This window comes from Lethenteron reissneri, chromosome 14 (assembly GCF_015708825.2).
Source record: "Lethenteron reissneri isolate LAM-NWPU_2019-01 chromosome 14, ASM1570882v1, whole genome shotgun sequence".
NCBI classification, from domain to species: domain Eukaryota; kingdom Metazoa; phylum Chordata; class Hyperoartia; order Petromyzontiformes; family Petromyzontidae; genus Lethenteron; species Lethenteron reissneri.
Window position 1 is genome coordinate 10239989 of NC_083792.1, and position 11390 is coordinate 10251378.

The window sequence follows — 11390 nt, forward strand, 5'->3', positions numbered from 1 at the left end:
TGGGGAGGTTTGTGGCAGGATGAAAATTTGCAGGGATGTTGGATCCCAATGTGGGATTTTGCTGATGGCAGTCACAACAACAATCTTCAGAGCTCATGGAACAGCACTGGGTGTGTTGGGAATGTTGACAGGGAGCCAGGATTTGTTGGCAGTCAAGGATACATCTTATGGACAAGACTGTGGTGGCTAAAAGAGAAATAATTGAATGAATAATGTCCACTCATTTTTTTGTTCGGTAAAAAGATGAACCACACAATTGAAATTATCATAAGTGGTTGAAATGACATGCTGCAATATTGACCAAAGAAAACATTTTTGCTCGGGTGCGATGAATGCCTCTCGCATGTGTGCCACTGGGATGATGCCCTTCATAAGAATTCTGCTTTGTGCTTGCTTGATATGCATCCTGCAATTTAATGTCACATAACAGCGACTATAACAATTGCACAGTGTCAATAGTTCAGAGTGCTCGAGCACCGATGTGAGACAATCCCTTAAGTGGTAGGAGATATATTAGTGCCTTGCAGATGGTTAATAAGCCCCTATCTTGGAAATCACGGAGGTTCATATCCCTTTAAAGAGCATGCCTTTGTACCGGCCTCATTATATGGGTGTGCGTGGCACTGTGCATAACCTGCCACACCAAATGTCATGTGCCACCTGTCTGGACCTGAGCTTTTCATAAACAGAGCCAGTTGGATATTGCCTAAAAGCATTACCAGCAGTGCTCGTTTAAAACCAGGCAAAAGCGCCACTTGCACCGCAATGTCTCATTAGGAAAACAGGCGATGCACCAACAGCTGCTACAATGTGCCAGGCTGTCTCCAACTTCACGTCGCTCACTGCTGCGGACCACTTTAAAAAAACGAAATAGCGACCACAAGAGGGAGGGTGTGGGAGGGTATGGTCAAGATGGCTGAGGGCTCCGTTTGCGATGCTGTGCTTTGCAGGGCTCGATTAAAGCAGGGGCTTTAGCGGCAGCAGCCCGGGGGAGGTGGTGGGATTTTTAAGGGGATCCCAAACGTGTATGCTATACTGCTTTATAATGGTTGAAAGACAACACTGCATCGCTGATAAATCAGTTTCGGTAATTTTGGTTATTATCATCACAGAATAACGATGTGCATTGCTACCATCAAACCTAATCCCTGTGGCGCCACGGTGGCGAGATATGAACTACATCGCCTGGTATAAAGGAGGTCGTGGGTTCGTTCCCGACCCTGACGCTTGTACATTTGGAGTGTGCATGTTCTCCCCGTGGTTGCGTGGATATTTCTCCGGGTTCTCCGGTTTTTCCCTCCCTCATTTAGAATCAACATGCGTTTAGAGTATTTGCCGGCTATACATTTCCACGTGATAAGCCACTTCGTTGAGCTATCATTCGTGGTTTCTGAAAAATAGCTACAGAGCCCAGTGGACTTTATCTGGTAAAATTAAATAATTGTTTAGTTTATTCTTGATAGTGTTTCACGCGTGGAGCCCAGCACCTGGGAATGTGAACGCCGCGCCATGCAAAATGACTTGCCAAGCGCTCCACCACCATCCCCCACCCCCCCTGAATCGACCGCCATGTTCCTGGAATTGTCTCCCACCCGAGGTGTCGAGACAATTTAGAGGAGACATTGCGAATGCTGAAGGGCACGTCGATCATAAAGTTTGACTCCGTGTCCCGTCTTTTTCACGAGCCTCTCCAGGGACGTATATGAGCATTCATTGGGCCGAGCCGTACTCCTTCAATAGTGGTTAGAGGATGTCTTTTAGCAGGAGGAGTCCCATGAGGTCCACGGTGGAATGGGCTTAACAGACCCAAATGACCTCTACAGCCCGTATCACTGCAACTGCCAAGATGCACCCGCCTTTGCCGAGTGCGAAGTCACGCTTGCAAGATGTGCACGTTAACAACAATGGGTGTATTTAATTGCATCCAACAGAGCGTGTGAGCTGTTTGGAGTGACACGTGGTGCGCGCTCTCCGTTTGACCAGGGATCTCACGATTGCTGGATTGTTCCATTGAGAATGAGAACCGACTAAAAATTGCATTTTAACGTCGAGGATTGCGAGAGATGGCAAGCGGCCTGCGAAAGCCTTAATTCAGCAGCGGATTGGCCGTGGCTAATTGTGATGACAAATTGCATGCTCTTACAGAGTTGTGCCGTTTCGCAAGTCTTATTTTTAGCGGTGCAATGAACAGCAAAATAAACATCTATCAAACTTAAAGCGTGCTGTTTTTTCACCTGAATGTACATGTGTTTTACGACCATAAATACATACTTTGACTGTGCCAAAGATATATTTATTTTTTTATATATAAATTCTCAGTGCATAACAACTTAGTACTGTTGTAAGTTGTTATTACATGCCGATAATTAAATATAGCATTGCACAACAATCTAAATGCTTGTAATTCGCTGGCATTCATTTAAAAAATGCACGGAGTAAAAATGACCTTTTTCAACATTAACACCCCCAGATCCCAGCGTGGATCTATTGAGTAACTTTTACAATATTTTAAAAAATCTATTAATATTTCTTTGTCTTTCCAGGAAGCATTAAACCGGTGTTCAGCACAATCCCCAGCGGGGCAATACGAGTAAATAGTGGAAGCGAGGGGTAATGAGACAATCTGCACAAATTCCTCCGAGCAGTGGGATTATCTCACATTGCAAGTGCAGTCATTCATCAGCACTACTCATGAGAATAGACAAAATAAATATCACAAAATATAAAGGACATCCAATTAACGGTTGCAAAGACCACTGATGGAACCATAACTGTGTAGGTGTCTCCGGCACACATCTCTCCTGCTTCTACTCTGGCCTCTCAAATTAATATTTGTATTTTTCCATATATGAGCTGTCATCTTCACAAAAATACCTGTCTGCAGTGGTGTTGCATGACATTTCATTTTTGGGCATTTGCTCATCCTCCAGCTTCAACATAAACCTTCACGTCTTTGCTAATGTCACCGAGCTCTGCTTTTCATCGACTCAACAAAACCCACCTGCATTGTAGTCTCTGACAATCGTGGATTGAATTTCGATTTAAAGCTTGCGTGACTGCAGACCTGTCTTCACCTGAGGACGGCTACTTGTGTTGTGGCCGTAACGTCGTGAGAATTATTTTATTATGTTTTATTTTGATTATTTTATTACTTCCCTTCTACGTGACTTTACCGAAAGAACCAAGAAGATGAATTGTGGATTGGTTCAAACTTCATCCAACTAGACATTGCCAAAACTGACATCTTTCTCAAAGGTGATCATTCAACGGTTGTTTATTTGTCCCGTCTACTGCTGCGACCGAGATAAATATTGTCACCACCTCCCTCTGTATGGATATATGTTGAACTTCTTTCGCACCATACGTAGCCAACCGTGCTAACCGGAGGTGCGGGGGAAGGACAACAAACTAAATACAAAAGGCAGTTCTAAAGAAATGCGCTTTCAATCAAGATTTAAAAGTGCATAGCTCCAGTGGCTTCCTAATATCGGAAGGGAGAGCATTCCAGACGGATGCAGAAGAGCATTTGAAAGCGTGCGGTGCAGTCACGATTCTAACTCTCCTATGACGTCTACAGAAATCCTTTACCTATAAAATACTTAATGATCTAGAATGTCGCAGCCAAACTCTTCACCCACATCGCCCAAATCCTCAGATCCCTTCAATAGCTTGCAACTCAATCCCGGATCAACAATGAGATTGCCCCCACCATCTTTAAGTCCCCACTGACCTCCCCCCCCCCCACTTCTCCACGCTCGTTTCACTCCGCTCCTCCCCGTTTTCCTACACCCACTCACGCGCCCTCTGCTGTAGCAATCAAAGCCTTCTGTACAATAACATCGGGATATGAACATAGTCGGGTAAATGAAGCTGAATTTGTTCAAATAGAGAGAATGTAACGGTCAAAGGCAAATGAAAAAAGGCAGAGGGAGGTCTTGAGCTTGGACTCGAACACGGGGGCAGGTGGTCAAACAGCACGGACGGCTGGGGCAAGGGGGTTCTAGAGCATAGAGCAGCAAAAAAAAGATCGACCTCTCACTGAGCAAATAATAATTAAACGGGGGTTTAAATAGAAGGCCTTGTTGCTTGGGCAGAGAGCACGTGGTGGGAGCGAGTTGTTACAATGAGAAGGGAGAAGTAGGCAGGGGCGAGGCCATGGATGATCAGCAAGGCAGTGAGGATGATTTTAAAGTTGATTTGAGATTGCGCCTTCAATTGCGCTATGCATATTTAAGACTTTTCCTTTATTCATGTCCAGAGTCAGGACATTCTTCTTCTTTCGCTATGACTGACTGCCTCAACGAGGTGTCTTCTTTCCCTCTTCACCCTGAAGCCTTGTACCCCTCTGAAAATAACATAAAAGATCTCCCTCTCTCTATCTCTCAAGATGTGCATGTCCCTATTGTTTGACACATACTCTTGAGAAGCAGTTACAACTGGACACGAAACAATCCAAATCACATTGCGTCCAGTAGGATAACAATCAGAATTATCATTGTCCTATAAACTCAGTTAAAACCATCACCTTTAAACTCGTCGTGTATCTGTGTGTGCGCGTGCTATTTGAGTGAATCACATTCCTAAAATACATTTTGTTTATTCTGCCATTTTCTAATGAAACAATTTGAAATGATACAGTCAAATAGCAAAATAACCCCATGTCATCGTCGGCCTTAAGCAGTAAATTGTGGTACACCTCGTCTCCGCTTCCTGCTAAAATATTTCACGTAAATAATCTTCAGATAATTACGTTCGGCAGGCCACCCAAGGTGAAAATTAAGCGCCAAGGAACTTTTATCATTACCGTACAGCGTTGATTTGAAAGTCTCCAAAGACTAATTAGCGTGTGTAAATTTTTAAGATATATTTTTCAAAAAATGTCTCTCTCTTCACGATGTTGTGAAAGCTGCATTTATTTTTACCTTCTTTGCTGGCCAGTGAGCATGACCTTGGGAATAAAGCCTCAAATCTGGCACTAATGAGACGAGACCGCCCTACCGAACCCAACGCAGAAAGTTGTGCACGTGCTAATAATCGCCATCAGCCGTCGCCGCCTCTCCACTGCTAGATGAAGGCCACCCCGCCTCTCACCATTCTGCGATCCAACTGGAGTAAGATCTACCCATGCCGTGATCTCATCCGCTGCATCTCGGTTGGACGTCTTCCAGCACGAGTTTCGTTCCTCGGCTGCCACTCTGTCGTTATCATTATTATTATTTTTCAAATCTGTAAGTGACAATAAATCCCATTGCAGCATAAATATGTACGCAGGCTGAAAACAAATATATTTAACAAAACACAAAAATTTGGTGTGTTGTTGCATGTACAAAATCTCTCAGCCTCATCATTTATTTTTCTTATTTATCGGCCATCCTCCCTTCACCGTGTGCTTCCCCGCCTCAGGTGAGTATCTTCGCCAGCTGGCAATAACCAGTGTGGTGAAGTAGCGTCGCATGTTTCTACTCACTCGTCGTACAGCTCAAGCGTATTGCGCCATAACACGAACTGCTGGATTCATTGCCAAGCCACTTGATTGTAAAGCTCAAGCACCACTTCGCATTTTTTGTTAAATCTTGTCATAGGAAAGGTATTGCATTAAAAACATTGCAAAAGTGCATTTTCGTTGCCTCCATCGTTTGTATTTACTTTATCAATCGAGTACTCGGCAACACATGAACAAACCGATCTGTGTAATGAAAAAAAAATCTGGACGAGGACATGCTGGCTTTATATCCTGGCTTACGTGGTGACCGAAGCACATCCAAAGCATCAAATGGGGAGCATACAAGGGAAAGGGCCGATCGTGGCAGCACTCCTTGACCTCCTCAGCCCTCTCAAGGATTATCAGGAAGGGGGGACATTTCCACCCACAATTGACAATGGGAGCTGCAATGCTGTCATGGTTGGCACAATGGACTTACAGTCCTGAGGTCGTTGGTGTGATACCCCCCCCCCAAACCCCCCCCCCCCCCCCCCCCCCCCCCCAGTTTCTGTGCATCACAGCAGGTCAGCATCAAGTCGGTTGTGGTGGGGTAAAGCAGCAGTTCCCCCTTCTTGAATTTTGTTTCAACCGAGTACCCCAACCTTGCCTGAACCTAAATTGCTCTGAAAAATAAATGCATGAATAATGAACATCAATATTTTAACCAATTGTCCATTTTGCGAGGAATCCGAACCAGTTAGTAACTGCAAGCGAATGAACAAAAATGTCAACGGACGCTCTGCATGCACGACGCAATTTTATGGTTGCTCGTGAAAACCAGGTTACCATATGGATAAAAAAAACATTTTACCGAACTTATTTGATATGATCAGATTCATACGCGATTATTCACCAATAACTCTCATGTATGATATAATTTCACACATTTATAAATCACCTCACGTTACCCCCATGGGGCATTGCCATGCGTACCCCTATGGGTTCGCGTACCCCGCCCGGTTCAGAACCACTGGGGTCAAGTGTGGATACGTCCACCTCTTGCAACACATCTGGTCAACGTGGTCAACGAAATGCCCACTAGAGTTCGCCATTCTTGAGGGCCTTCGAGTAGCAGAGGCGTGAAATAATTGACGTGGCACTTTTTTACCTTACCTATGGCGAAGAGTCCATGTGGTACTTCGTGGACGGTGGCGTGTACAAGCACACATAACACGTAGATAACATTTCCTATAAAGAAGGGCCATTTCCTGAAACATCACCATACCTTTTTTCCTATGAAGGCAGCGTTGTTGACGAATTTGTTGTGTACAGTATTTGATTTAAAATCACGTAACTTCCAATTTACCTTCTCGCTCATTCTCCCTATGGGGCGAGCCCAGCTCAATATTCCGTTACTCGATGGGGATTATTGACGAGAATTTTCAGTTCGTGGTCACGACTGCAGTCTCAACCATAGCGAGCAAAATTACAACTGGGAATTCACAACTGCACAACATCATTGCCCTGACGATAATTGCACGAGCATGGCTGTCAAAGTTGTGAACAGTGGTTTTCATTCACTAATGGCTTATGTGCTGCAGTTTCATGGGTATAGCTGAAGGGTTGTTAACCCATTTAACTGGTATCACACCCACAGTGAAGTAGGAATTCACTTAAACCACTCAAAAAAAGTATTAGATTGAGGAGACAGGGTGGCTCAGAAGTCAAAAAACACTGGGCCAGATTTAAACCGTTCTTGTTTAAACCAGGTTTGTTTAAGTGTATTTATTTAATTTTCTCAGCCCCTATACTAATGTTTGCTCAAATAAACATTACACAATATCGTATTGGCAAGCAAATAAAAAAATGTATTTTATTTGACTGCCATGCGACGAACATCTGTACAGTATGGCCATATTATCCAGTTTAACACATAGGCTTTTACGACCAATATTATCCATAAGAGGTTTTTTTGGGGTAGATCGCGTAAATATATAAATGTTTCATTAAACCCGCTACCACCCAACACAGCGAACTAGTAAGGGTTGTCACGTAAACATAGCATGGCAATTCGTCACTAGAACAGCACACAGGTGTGTTGGAAAGCCAAGCCACAACATTTACAATCCGAGTACGACTAGCTTAATCAGGCGACAGCCAGATTTATAGAGAAGTCCACCAATTTCGATCCTTAGATAGAGAAGTCTTCCTGTTTCATTCCTTGTATAGATCCCTCTTTATAAGGAACGAAACAGGTGGACTTCTCTACAAATTTGGCTATCACCTGATGAAGCTCGTTGTAATTACTGGCGAAATATCGCCCTCAGATTGTAAATGTTGTGGCTTGGCTTTCCAACACACCGGTTAGTGCTGTACTAGTGACAAATTGCCATGTTCTGTTTACGTGACAACCCTTACTAGTTGGCTGTGTCGGGTGGTGGCGGGTTTAACGACACTGTATTATCCAATAGACACACTGGGTGCACCATGCCTAGGGCCTACGAAAACTAGAGGGCCTACACGTAACATTTTTGACCATGTTTTTTTGTATGATAAAAAAAACGTTTTACCAAAATATAATCTTGAATAAATATATTTATATATACAGAGAGACCGAGTCATGCCAATGTCAATCTTTTTTTCATAAGGTGAGAGAAATTTACTTTTCAATCTGTTTTGTTATCGATTATAATGAACGGCATCCCTTTAAAGCTGCGACATTCTATATGATAATCATAGTAAAATAGCTGAAGAACTTTTCACTTATAACAATATTTTTAGGCTTACCTTCCTTTTTTAATTTAATAATTTCAAATTAAATCTGCTTATCTGCGGCACACAGAGTGCTCCTATCGAATTATGGCACAGACTAAATAATTAACGTATCAGTCACGACATTTTTCCAGCAGCTGGACGAAGTACCGCATGAAACAAGCGAGTGACAGAAGTAACATGGGCAGTAGAATGAACTGTAGGTAGAAAGTTATAACTGAAGGCCTACGAAACAGAAGTGCCTGGGCCCTACAAGAACCTTAATCTGGCCCTGACAGCAGGACATATGGGAAAGCACAATGTCTCCTAGTGTGGGTAAGATGTCAATTTAAGGGATCTCAGAAGTAGTTATGTGGTATCATTTGATGCAGGCCATGCTCTAAAATGAGGTGAGGCATTGCTTTGTGTGAATTTTAATGGACTATATATTCGCATCATGGAATTATTCTCACAGCACAATTGCCATGAAAACAGGGCGAAGTTTCCAGACCAAGTGGAATACATGTGGATACCATCAAATAAGTGGGATCAGCTGTTAATTGCAAATGTGTAGACCTATTTCCTAAATGTTTCCATAGAAATAAATTATCTCAATTGTGAAATTATGCCTCATTTGTTCTTATATTACAAGAACGAGATATGACATTTTAGTAATTAAACACCCATTAGCCTGTTTCTTTTATTTTTGTTTCTCAGAAGAGATTATATAAAATGTAATTATTTGCAATTTAGAGACCAATCAACCACGTGAGCAAGCAGGATGGAGAAACATTGTTTTGTATTATCAAGCACATATTTTCAGATTCCAGAGGAGACAAATCCATATCAAATACCATTATGCCTGACTTTTGTAGTGTACAACATTTTATTCAGAGCAAACTAGATGCAACCATCAAAGCTCTAACAAACCAAGGCCTTAAAATTATATACATATAAATAATGTATAAAGATGAAACAGCTACACTGAGATGATACGTTGAATGTAAAACAGTACAATCATATTCTAGAACAAACAAATGAAGATCAAATATAACGTGGGAATGTATTTTGGAGACTATAAAAATGAATTTAATTTAGTAGAACTTCATACAGGCATTCGGGCCCTCACAGAGTGAGGCCTAAATAATATTTTCTATGCCATGTATATCTAAATTATGGAAACTATGTTTGCAAATTTAAGCAGCTAAATTGCAGTTACATGTAGAAAATAACTTCATACTAAAATTAGCCGAGGAGGTCAGGCCACGGGATGTACTCTCATCAAGGCCATTCACAGCGACGTGATAAAAACAAATCTGAAAAATGTATTTGGCAATAAACCCATGAACATTTTATGGAGAAAGTATGAACCATCTCGAATTTTCTGAGGACACAGTCGTTATAAATAACCAACAGAGATGAACTACAGGATTGTACTGAACAATTTAGCAATGAAGACTGCAACATTGGGTTATATTGTAGATAAATACCAGAAAAACAAAAGTCACGTACAGAAAGTTTTCTCAACAAAAGAAACTAATTATTGGAGAGACCGAACTGGAAATCACAAGAGGGTGTTCAAGTCCAGAGTCTTTAATTGAAGGTGTACTGAAGTCAAAATGATGGTGTGAAGAGGCATGTGAGAGTATGCCGGAATGCATGCTTGGTACATTTAATTTGATTATGAAAACCAATATAACAATGTGCCTAAACATGACAATGTTCAATTACTGCATATGCCCTGCAAAGAGAGGAACACGTGGATAAGAGAAGTGCAAATCCGATTGATCGTATTTATCATGAGTGGGAATGGGGATGGAAGACAAGATGGCCATGATAGACGAGACTGGTGATGGAATGGCAGCCAAAAAAATGTGATATGGCTGAGAGGATGACCACAGCGGAGACTGAGCAATGCAATTGGCTTACGGATCACTGACATCACAAGACAATGAGGGATGGCGATGGTATGGAGGCGCATTTATCCTGCAGTGGATAAATCATGATTGTTGATGACGATTATATTTTTTTTTGTGCAGACATTTATAACCAATTTCAGACCCTTGAGAAGATGGTGTTTAGCCATGGGTGGCTGACACCTTTATTCGAAACCAGGACCTCAGCAGTGTCGGCTCAGGGTTCTCGACATTGTATTAAAGCCCATGAGCCAACCGGTCACTGAAATCAATGCTGCGCTCCTGGGAATCCGTGGTGCGGTGTTGAAAATAACGTTAATACGTCAACACGTGAATAAACTCACCCCACAGTGTTTTTTTGTCAAAGTCAAAGCAACACCTCATGAATCGAGGGTCACATCTGCAGCAATCAGTCAAGTGGCACACGCTGCAGATTCTAATCACGGGCTAGCTTAGATTCATATAAGCGATCCGCATTCCACCTCACCCTCACCTTCAAGCCAGCAGCGCACGCAGGCTGCGATAGGATTTAGTGGACTGCGGTTGCAAGTTGTCAAAATAATGTGTCGTTCTGATTCACTGTTGTGGGCCTCCCGCACTTCGTGGCGATAAATAAGCGTGGCAGGCAGATCGCAGATGAGACCAGAAACATGGATTTATAAACTACAATTTATGTTAACCTGTATTCAGCATTAAGCAGAAACACTCTTTCCATGTCAGCATGTACCCAATGTTCCCCTGTGACTTATTTTATGATGCACGAAGTGCAACGGCACCAGGCAAGAGCCTGCGTTATGTTAAAGAGCAATACCGTCAGCTTAAATGCCATTAAAACTTTAATCCGACAAAAGGACGCGACACATTCATCAACAACACTGGGCTTAAAAAAAACACATAATCGGCGACATTTCGGGCAACGGCCCTTCGTGTTGTTGCATGTATGTTGAACTTCTTTCGCACCGTACCTAGCTAACTGTGTTAATCAGAGGTGCGGGGGAAGGACAACAAACTAACACACAAAACGCAGTTTTAAAGAAATGAGTGTTGACAAATGTGTTGCGTTGTTTTTGCTGCTTGTGTGTTGCGCACCGTTGCCAGTGGCATCGTCAACGGATAATTTAATTGGAAAGCTGAGTTGCCTTGGAATATCTTGAGAGAAGGTTTCGCTCTGAATTCCGAAGCACACTCAAAAAATGACGCTGCAAAGTGCGACCCATTCGAGGCGCAATTGTATAAGCGCCTGCCACGGTGGCTAGGATATGTTAACTCCCTCGCCTGGTATACAGGAGGTCGTGGGTTCG